Source organism: Gopherus flavomarginatus, chromosome 10 (assembly GCF_025201925.1).
Source record: "Gopherus flavomarginatus isolate rGopFla2 chromosome 10, rGopFla2.mat.asm, whole genome shotgun sequence".
NCBI classification, from domain to species: domain Eukaryota; kingdom Metazoa; phylum Chordata; order Testudines; family Testudinidae; genus Gopherus; species Gopherus flavomarginatus.
The window spans coordinates 69,128,262-69,139,570 of NC_066626.1; positions in this window are offsets into that span (position 1 = coordinate 69,128,262).

An 11,309-nucleotide genomic window follows, 5' to 3' on the forward strand; every position below is an offset into this window, starting at 1 on the left:
GTGCTATCCAGAAATACAGGGAGAGAAGAGAGTTCCTGCCCCCAGGATTTTACAATCTATGGGGCAGGCAATAGTCAGTGAAATCAATTGGGGCTATTCACATGGGGATCAGACCCACCTTTTGATGAACATAGTAAGTTATGACAACATACAAAGGATGGAAGGAATGGGCGAGTGTTACAACAAAATGAGGTTTTGACAAAACTGTCCACCCCGCCAAAAAGCCAAAAGAAGGTAGCAGAGATCCTAGAAGATTCTGCAATCTAGATGTCATTATAAATTAATCAAATGCAATGGCTCACCTCCAAGCAAGTACTTTAGAGTTAATTTATATTGCTGATAAATAAACTCATTTGGGGAGGGAGGTGCATTTTCAATATATAAAAAAAATTAATTGGAGATATACCTATTTCTAGAACTGGAAGGGACCTTGAAAGGTCATCAAGTCCAGCTCCCTGCCTTCACTAGCAGGGCCCACTACTGGTTTTTGCCCCAGATCCTGAAGTGGCCCCCCTCAAGGATTGAGCTCACAACCCTGGGTTTAGCTGGCTAATGCTCAAACCACTGAGCTATCCCTATTGTATTTTTTATACAATACTTGCTGAGAGGCCACTGGGGAAAAATGAGAATTGGCAAACTTGCTTATTTTCACACTGAATCATTGTCAGGGTTCCTTCCCCAATCTGAACTCTAAGGTACAGATGTGAGGACCCGCCTGAAAGCCCCCTAAGCTGATTTCTACCAGCTTAGGTTAAAACCTGGTATGCTGCCACCACCAAGTGATTTAACAAGAAACAGGGAAAGGACCACTTGGAGTTCCTTTTCCCCTAAAAGATTCCCCCAAGCCCTTACACTCCCTTTCCTGGGGAGGCTTGAGAATAATATCCTAACCAACTGGTTACAAAGTAATCAAAGACCCAAACCCCTGCATCTTTGGACAATGGAAAAATCAGTCAGGTTCTTAAAAGAAGGATTTTATTAAAAAGCAAAAGTAAAAATCATCTCTGTAAAATCAGGATGGAAAATAACTTTACAGGGTAATCAGATTCAAAGAGCACAGAAGAACCCCCTCTAGCCTTAGTTTCAAAGTTGCAACAAAACAGGGATAAACCTCCCTCTAGCAAAGGGAAAATTTACAAATTGAGAAAAACTAATACACCTTGGCTGCTTGTTACTTACAAGTTTGAAATACAAGAGACTTGTTCAGAAAGATTTGGAGAACATGGATTGATGTCCGGTCCCTCTTAGTCCCAAGAGTGAACACCACCAAAACAAAGAGCACAAACAAAGCCTCCTGCCCAAGATTTGAAAGTATCTTGTCCTCTTATTGGTCCTTTGGGTCAGGTGCCAGCCAGGTTACCTGAGCTTCTTAACCCTTTACAGGTCAAAGGATTTTGGTGCCTCTGGCCAGGATGGATTTTATAGTATTGTATACAGGAGGGTTGTTACCCTTCCCTTTATAGTTATGACATGCCCCCCAAATCACAGATAGTGTTGGACAGCCGGTTTCGCACTGGCTATGATTTCTACCTGGAGCTCTAGGAGAAAACAAAGTTAATAAGACACATGTACTTTTAGATATACTAATGACTATATAAGAACTAACAATATTTTTTACATTTTAAGGACTCTTTTATCCAGTTGATTCTGGGAAACTTTTATGGGAGAGTGAATCAGCCAGTTTGTTAGAAGCTTTCGAAATGTGTTGTATTTTAAAATTAAAATTTTGGAGAACTAAACTCCACTGAAGAAGTTTTTTTGTTATTTCCCTTGGCGGTATGAAGCCACTTTAGCGCAGTATGGTTAGTTTGTAGTTGGAAACGCCGTCCCCAAACGTATGGGCGTAGCTTTTCCAGCGCATACACAATGGCTTAGCATTCCTTTTTGCTGATTGACCAGTGGTTTTCCCTCTCAGACAGTTTCTTGCTGAGAAACACGACAGTATGGACTTTTTGATCCGGTCCTTCCTGCATTAAAACTGCTCCCACACCATGCTCGGACACATCTGTGGTTACCAGGAATGGTTTGTCAAAGTCTGGGGCCCTTAGCACAGGGTCAGACATGAGTGTCGCTTTAAGCTAGTTAAAGGCCTTCTGACACTCTTCAGTCCACTGAACTGCATTTGGTGTCTTTTTGGTTTGGTCTGTCAGTGGGGCGGCAATTTGGCTGTAGAGCAGTACAAATCGCCTGTAATATCCGGCCAAGCCTAAGGATTGGACCTGTTTCTTTGACTTTGGGACAGGCCACTTTTGGATAGCATCCACTTTGGCCTGTAGGGGGTTGATAGTTTCTTGACCCACCTGGTGTCCAACGTAAGTCACTCTGTTTAGGCCTATTTGACACTTTTTAGCCTTAACAGTTAGTCCTGCCTCCCTTATGTGCTCAAAGACTTTTTACAGGTGATCCAGGTGTTCTGCCCATGAATCAGAAAAGATGGACACATCATCAAGGTAGGCAATGGCAGATTCTCCCAGTCTCGCTAGGAGACCATCCACAAGTTTTTGGAACGTGACGGGTGCATTTTGCAGCCCAAAAGGGAGCACATTAAATTCATACAGCCCAACATGGGTGATGAAGGCTGACCTTTCCTTGGTGGGTTCATCTAGCGGTACTTGCCAGTACCCCTTGGTTAAGTCTAAAGTAGAGATGAACTGGGCACGTCCTAGTTTCTCCAATAGTTCATCTGTGTGTGGCATTGGATAGTTGTCTGGGCGAGTTACAGCATTTAGCTTACAGTAGTCCACACAAAAATGTATCTCCCCATCTGGTTTGGGAACTAGAACCACTGGAAATGCCCATGCACTGTCAGAGGGACAGATTACACCCATCTGTAGCATATCCTGGATCTCCCGTTCTATAGCAGTTTTAGCTTGAGGAGACACCCAGTAAGGTTGGGCTCTAATTGGGTGAGCATTACCTGTGTCAATGGAATGGTATTCCCGTTCAGTCCGATCTGGGGTGGCTGAGAACATCGTCGTGAAGCTAGCGCACAGCTCCTTGATCTACTGTCGCTGCATACGTCTAAGGGTCATGGAGAGGTTCACCTCTTCCGTGCCACCGTCACTTTTTCCTTCATAGTATACATCTGCAGGCCACTTAGCATTATCCCCTCCCTGGGCTGTAAACTGACAAACCTTTAATTCTCTGGAATAAAAGAGCTTTAGAGAATTAACACTGTACACTTCAGGCTTTAGGTTTGGGGTGAGGGATGCTATGAGATAGGTAACAGCTCCCAGGCGCTCTTGGATTGTGAATGGCCCTTCACCTGACGCTTCCATCTTATAGGCCTGGAGCACCTTCAAGGCCATAACTTGGTCCTCTACTTTGAAGGAACGCTCCCTGGCATGTTTATCATACCAGCCTTTTTGCTTTTCCTGAGCCTCCTTGTGTAGGTTTATCTGCTGCTGCTGCCAGTGCAGGCTTGGTGGTGCCCTCTGGTGTTGAAGTTGTAGATGGGTCTGCAAGTGCTGGACTCAGTGCTGGCAATGGTTCTGGTGCTGGTTGCTTTGCCAGTTCTGGTTCTGGGACGGGCTTTGGCTGGGTCTCTGGGATTTGATCTACTATGGCTGTTGCAGTCGTTGGCAGGGGATCCGGTTCCACCACCTCTGTCTGGGTCTCTGGTAACACAGACAGGGCCCTGTGGAAAACTCAGGAACAGGGATAGGTGTGAAAGCTTCCTTAGTCTGTTTGCGGGTGGCCATTCCCACCCTCTTGGCTAGCTTCACGTGGTTGGCCAAATTTTCCCTCAGCAGCATGAGAATGGGATAATCATCATAGACTGCAAAAGTCCACATTCCTGACCAGACCTTGTACTGGACAGGCAACTCAGCTGTAGGCAAGTTTAAAGATTTTGACATTAATGGTTGAATTGTCACTTGGGCCTCTGGGTTGATGAATTTGGGGTCCACTAAGGATTGGTGGATAGCTGACACCTGTGCTCCAGTGTCCCTCCACGCTGTAACATTCTTCCCGCCCCCACACCCAGTTTCCCTTCATTCTGAGGGTACCTGGGAGGCATCTGGGCCTGAGGACCTTGGGTGTGACTCCGGCATAATGAACTGCAGTCTGTTGGGGTTCTTGGGGCAGTTGGACTTCACATGGCCCAGCTCATTACATTTAAAACATGGCCTAGCCAACTGATCACTGGGGTGAGGTGGGTTACTGGAGACGGGTGTGGTGGGACAATAAGGTGTCTGGGGTTTTCCTTGGGATGTAGATGGGGCCTTGCGTTGCCCCCGGTGATAGGGTTTTGTTTTGGGTTGTCCCTTTTGATATTCACTCCAACTGCTACTAGTTTGGGGAGGAGGGGGTTTCTGCTACCTCCAACCATTTGGCTCCAATTTCCCCCACCTCGATTACAGTTTTGGGCTTTCTATCTAGGATGTACCTTTCTATTTCCTCAGGAACACCCTCTAAGAACTGCTCCATTTGCATTAGGAAGGGCAACTCTTCTGGAGATTTAACACTTGCTCCTAATGTCCAGGCATCCCAATTTTTCACAATGTGGTAGGCATGTCGGGTAAATGACACATCTGGTTTCCACCTTAGGGCTCTGAACTGCCGATGGGCATGCTCGGGTTTTAGCCCCATTCTGATTCTGGCCTTGTTTTTAAAAAGTTCATAACTGTTCATGTGTTCCTTAGGCATTTCAGCTGCCACCTCTGCTAAGGGTCCACTGAGCTGCAGTCTCAGCTCTAGCATGTACTGGTGTGTAAAGATGCTGTACCCAAGGCAGGCCCTTTCAAAGTTTTCTAAAAAGGCCTCAGTATCATCACCTGCCTTGTAGGTGGGGAACTTTCTGGAATGGGAAGCGGTACCTGGGGAAGGATTGCTAGGGTTGTCTGGTGTATTTCGCTTAGCCCTCACTAACTCCAGTTCATCCTCTGGGCCTCCCTAGCTCTCTTGTGGGCAGCCATTTTGGCTTCCTCTTCTCTTTCAGCAGCTTCCTTCTTAAGTTGTTTTAATTAAATCAGTTTCTTTTCTTTTCTTTCTCTTGTGCTTGCAGTCTGGCTAAATCCAGTTTTTTCTGGACATCACTGTCTGTCATCCTAGCCTTTCTATCTTTAACCTAGCTATAACTGTGTGAAAGTAGAATGAATTATATTGTAAAAATAAGAATGGATTAAAGAAATGTTGTATGTACCTTTAAGCAGAAATAAAAAATGTTGAAATACAGGTGCCTGGAAAAGAAACATTAGGCATAAACAATGGTGCTAATGGCAAAACATAAACAGAAGATCAGTAATAGTTAGTAAGGAAATAAGATATGCATGCCTAGCCCAGGTAAACTTATCAGATTCTGCTTCCTTTGTTATCTTGTTAAGTTCTGCCCTTTTATCTGTATAAATAAGATAGTTTGTGTCTTGCATGGTGCTCACATTATCTGGGTGTTATTAGCAGAGCGCTGTGCTAATAAAACAGAGTGGTCTGACAAACTGTGAGTCCTGAGTCTAACTTTGACAATTTGGAGGTCCCACCAAGATGGCAACCGTCTTCACTGGGGCTGTGTGATTCCTGACCGTTTTTGTAGGATGACCGTGGCAGCCGGCACCTGGGCATTTGGCCTGAGCGGTCCTCCACCAGAACGGAAGGCGCATGACCACAGTGAAGTCTACGCCATCGAGCCTGTTGGTTCCCACTCTGTTCTGGTAGGGATCCCGGGATCTGACATCAGGAATCTGGTCAGGTAATTATTTCTGTGTTTTGTCCAGACTGAGGACTGTCCTGTCTCTGTGTCTATCCGTCCTCCTGTGGAGTGTTTGAGTCTGGGTGCCATCTTCATCTGGGGAGCGGCCAACCAAGGGGTTTCTGTCCCCGCGGTCCGAGTGAGTGGAATCTGTACAATCGCAGCCGCACCGCACTTTGGGTAAAACCCTTGGTGTGAAAGCAAGGGGGATTGAGGCAGTACCCTGTGGGATCCTTTTGTGTGTTGCATCGGGCATCACTCTGACGAACCTGAATTTCCTTCTTGTGCGATTAGTGTGTGAAGTCCTCCTGTATGGGTAACCAGACATCTAAGTCGGGACAGTTTCCTAAACGAACGCCGGCTCATTTTATGTATTTAGGATGGGTTCGGACTCCTGTAAGAAGGGTCCAGACTCCTGTAAATTTCTGGAAAAATGGTCTAGGCTAGCTCAGGGGGATCCCAAAACTCAGTGGCCACTGTTAAAATCTTGGAACAAAGACCGAGTGAACGTCTTACAGGACAAACTCGGCCAACCTAAAACTAAATTGGCTAAAGGAGAGGTTAATTGTTTCATGCAGCGGTAGGAATGTTGGGTCTAAACTTTTGGTGAACTTTGGGGAGCCAAAACACACCCAGACTGGCTGTCTCTGCATAATCCTTCCTGAACCCTTTTGAACAAAGCACTGACCTGCAAACTACTCATGACACCCCCTTTTCTCAAATAGCCATTAGCCTTTATCTCTATGCATTTACTTGTTAACTTGCTTTTCCTGTAAAATCTTGATTGATTATGCATGACCATTATCTTTTGTTAATCACTTTGTTTACTTCTATGTATAAATATTGATGCTCACCCCTAATAAAGGGGCCACACTTAATCTAAAGCTTTTAGAGCTAAGGATAGTGTGAGCCCGTTGATCAACGCATTGGTGTCTGGTCTCTGACAGAATTGTGTGCCCCATACCAACTCCGCACGAACTCGGGTGCTGGAGAGGTGAGTGAGGACTTGCTTTATTTACCTAACAATTTGGGGGCTCGTCCGGGATTCCTTCTGGTGCGGTACCTCTGTCCAGTGGTCAGACCACTCATATATGAATTGGCAAGGCGCCACAGGAGATTTCTCCCAGCCAATTCAATATTGAGGGGTCGTGTATTGGACAGCAGGGTAAACGCCAGTTGGAGGGCTCCTGTCAGACACCATGGGTCAAGGGACTAGCGTGCCTCTTGAGAGTCCGTTGGGGATTGTAAATAAGTTATGGAATGAAGGGAAACTCCCAGTACAGACAGGAATGTCTAGGAAGAAGTTGTACACACTATGTGTAAGGAATTGGACTGGGTATACCGCGGTATTGGCCGACCCGGAGATGAGGTGGCCTTCGTATGGCTCTTTCGAACAGGCTGCCTTAAGAGGAGTAAAGAGCCAGATCGAAAAAGACCATCCGGGACAGTTATGTTACTGGTTTTGTTGGGACACAGCAGCAGAGCTATGGAAATCTTTAAAAATTATGGCAGTCAGGTACTCTCCCGAGAGTGAACCCCCTCCAGGTTATTTCGATGAAGGGTGTAGACCACGGTGTGTTTTGACTCGTCAGCTGGTCCCCTCTGCACCTGCCCCTATTCCTCCGCAGGGGGACTCTCTCCATGTAGCAGAGGGGAATCTGCAGGATCCCAGATTGGAATTTCTGCAGAAGGATGAGGAGGAAATGAAGGGGCAAACCTCGGGAGGAGTAGTTACTAGGCTAATGTCCAAGCAGATACAGCAGGGTGCATGCCCCCCCCCTGAGGATAGCCCAGAGGATGTCCCCGTCAAATCTCTTGCGAGTAATAAAAGTATAGTTAGAGAGATGCCTTTACAGGTGCACGATCAACCTTATATGGGCAATGATGGACGGTTACAACATGCTAATATTGTGGAATATAAAGGATGGCTAGAATGGGATTTGAAAGAGTGGGGACGGTTGTCAGGGTCTTTTGGGGAAAATCCCCGAAAGATCATAGAACTTCTAGAAAGATTGTTTTTAAGTTATAATCCTACTTATACGGATGTGGATCAGTTGTTAAGTAGAGTTTTGACCGGAGAGGAACGTAGTAGATTGTGGATGGCAGAAAGGACATGGGGAGATAGCAATGCAGCTAATCTTACTTGGATGGATAGGCGGGATCTGGCCGCTGGCTGGAATCCCCTAGACTGGACTCAGCCAAGGCTGACTCAGCTGCGAACAGATCGAGAGCGATTGTTAGAGAGACTCAAGGAAATGGCTCGCCGCTCGCCTAATCAGGCTAAGTTCATGCAGATTCGGCAGGAATCTGATGAGCCGCCCAGAAAGTTCTGGTCGAGGCTATTGGAGGGGGCCCGAGTGTTCACTCAGATGGATCCTGAGAGAGAAGCAGACCACCCTACTCTTATTTCGTTTTTTGTGAATCAGTCGGTGCCCCCTGTAAGGGATTACTTCTTAAAGTTTCGCCCTGGTTGGGGAGGTGAGTCAGTCACTTCAGTGTTGGACGTAGCTGATTTTGCCTGGGAGAAAGAAAGGGAAAGTAGTAAAAAGAAAGAGAAAAAGGAAGAATATAAGCTGATGGCTTTAGCTTTTCACGGCGGTGTTCGAGGCAAAGGCCGTGGCCGTGGCAGGGGATTCCAGGGTGCTCGGGGAAGAGGGTCCTGGCGACCCCAGCCATCAGGAAATTGTTTTCAGTGCGGACAGCCCGGTCACTTTAAACGTGAATGCCCCTGGGGACGCCCAGAGGGTCTGGGTTGCATCCGCAGATGCTTACACAAGTGAGGAATACACCCCTGCACCACCAGCTCAGCCCATTCCCCAGGCCTGGATCAACTACGGGAAACAGCAGCAGCCGCAGCAAACTCAGCCTCCTCAATGACGGTACCCGGGGGCGAAGGCAAACAATGTGATGGTCTTATTTCCTTAATGTCTTTAGCCGGCTCCTTTCTCACTTTCTCCCCTCCCAGCAAAGAGCCTCGTTTAACCCTTTCAGTCCAGGGACTGCCTGTCTCTTTCCTCATTGATACTGGGGCTACTTTCTCTCTTTTAAATCATGCCCCCTCTCCCTGGCTATCCTCTGAGGTTAAAACTGCGACTGGGGTGGAGGGCAACCCACAGTCTCTGGGACTCACTTTGCCTTTGAATGTTATTTATGCTGATAAATGTTTTCCTCACCGTTTTCTTTTTTCCCCAGCTTGTCCGATCCCTTTGATGGGCCGGGATTTACTCTGTAAGCTTGAGGCTACTTTAACCTGCACTCCTGAAGGGGTAGGATTATTGATGACAGTGTTAGGAGATTCGGCCCCTACTCAGGGTAATTGGGAAACACCCCCCTCTCTCTCCCCTGACCTCACTGACTTGCCTTCAACCCTCTGGGGAATTTCTGACACTGATGTTGGCCTGCTCCTTTCGGCAGAGCCCGTAAGGATTCAGGTGAAGCCTTCCTTAACCCCCCCGTCAGTCCCTCAATACCCCCTGTCGCTGGAAGCCCGGGAGGGCATCCGCCCCATTATCGAGGGATTCATTGCACAAAAGCTAGTCCGCCCTCAGCGCACTCCCTGTAACACCCCTATACTGCCTGTCAAAAAGCCTCCTAAAAAGGACGGAGACCCTGTTCGTTGGCGCTTTGTACAGGATCTACGAGTTGTTAATCAATATGTGGTCCCTCTTCATGCAGTAGTTCCTGACCCAGCTACTATCATCAGCCAAATCCCCTGGGATGCTGAGTGGTTCACTGTTATTGACTTAAAATCAGCTTTTTTCAGCATTCCTGTGCACCCAGACTCTCAGTATCTCTTTGGTTTCACCTGGGAGGAACAAAGTTATGTCTGGCAACGACTTCCTCAAGGCTACAGAGACAGCCCCACGATTTTCAGCCAGTGCCTCCGCCACGACTTGGAAGGTTTCACCAGTCCGCAGGGATCCACATTGGTCCTATACGTAGATGACATCCTATTAGGTAATCGCGAAGAAGCTGCCCTCCGCATCGATGGTAAGGCACTTTTATTATACCTACACACCAGAGGCCACAAGGTAGACCCTAAAAAGATTCAGTGGGTCTCACAGAAGGTCCGATATCTGGGCTTCCTGTTAACCCCAGAGGGAAGACAGATGGACCCAGCCCGCATAACGACTATTCAAAACTGCCCTCTACCGAACGCCAAGAAACAACTTCGAGGTTTCTTAGGATTAATTGGCTTCTGTCGCCCCTGGTTGCCGTCCTGCGGGGAGTTAAGCAAACCGCTCCACCGACTCACTGCTAACCTTGCTCCTGACCCTTTGCAGTGGTCCCCGGACACTATTCAAGCCTTTCAGTTACTCAAGGACAGTGTGGCCTCCTCCATGTCTCTCCGCCCCCCCAATTACAGCAAACCCTTTCACCTTTTTGTCCACGAGAGGGGCGGAATTGCTAGTGGTGTCCTTACCCAGCTGAGCGGGCCCCACCATTTCCCGCTTGCTTTTTACTCTCAGCAAATCGACCCTGTCGCTCAGGGAACCCCATCCTGCACCCGGACTCTGGCAGCAGCTGCCCTGCTGATCACAAAGGCAAAGAGCCTAACCCTGGGTCATTTTACCACGGTTTGGACCTCTCATGCCTTGTCAGCCCTTCTGCGTAGGGGCACAACCCAAGTCTTTTCGGCCCATCGTCAGCAACAGCTAGAGGCCGAACTCTTAGAAGACACTAACCTAATTTTTGAAAGGTGTGGACCCCTTAATCCAGCTACCTTGCTTCCTGACCTGCCAGTCCTCCAGGATCAGCACGACTGTGTGGAAGTAGTTTACAGCATCTTACAGATAAGAGACAACCTGTTTCACGTGCCACTGGACAATCCCGATTGCATCCTCTTCTCGGACGGAAGCTCCTTCTATGTTGATGGCAAGCATTTCACTGGTTATGCTGGCACCACCTCTGAATGGGACATTCAAGAGGCCGCCTCACTGCCAGGCAACTGGGGAGCCCAAGCCGCTGAACTCTATGCCCTGGCCCGAGCTTGCCAGTTGGCCGCTGGTAAGACCGTTACCATTTTTACTGATAGCAAATATGCTTTTGGAGTTGTGCATTGTCATATCCACCTCTGGAAGTTTCGAGGTTTCCAGACAGCTGCCGGTAAACCCATTCAGCACCTCCCCCTCATCCACAAGCTTTTGGACGCCCTCCAAAAACCCTCTGTCCTGGCTGTAGTTCACTGCCGGGCCCATACTAAAGATAGTAGCCCCGTTACCCGTGGGAATGCCCTGGCTGACGCCTCCGCCAAGAAGGCTGCCACCTTACCTTTAGCCATGCCCACCTTGGCTATTGCAGCCTCCTCCTTTACTCCACCGCACCCCGTACCAGTACCCGCTGCTGAACTACAATCGTGGGAGAGCCTCGGGGCCACTCTGGTCAAAGGGACCTGGCTTATGCCAGATGGCCGAGCCTGCCTCCCTCGCTCCACATACCCCATGGCAGTTCGCTGGCACCATGATAAAGGGGGTCACTACGGCACGCACGCCCTCGTGGACACCATCGCTCGCTTTTGGTATGCTCCAGGCATTCAACCCTATTGCCTATCAATAGTGAAAGCATGCAGCACATGTCAGCGTAATGGACCTGTTCCGCCTCTTAACAAAATTAAGGGTGGAAG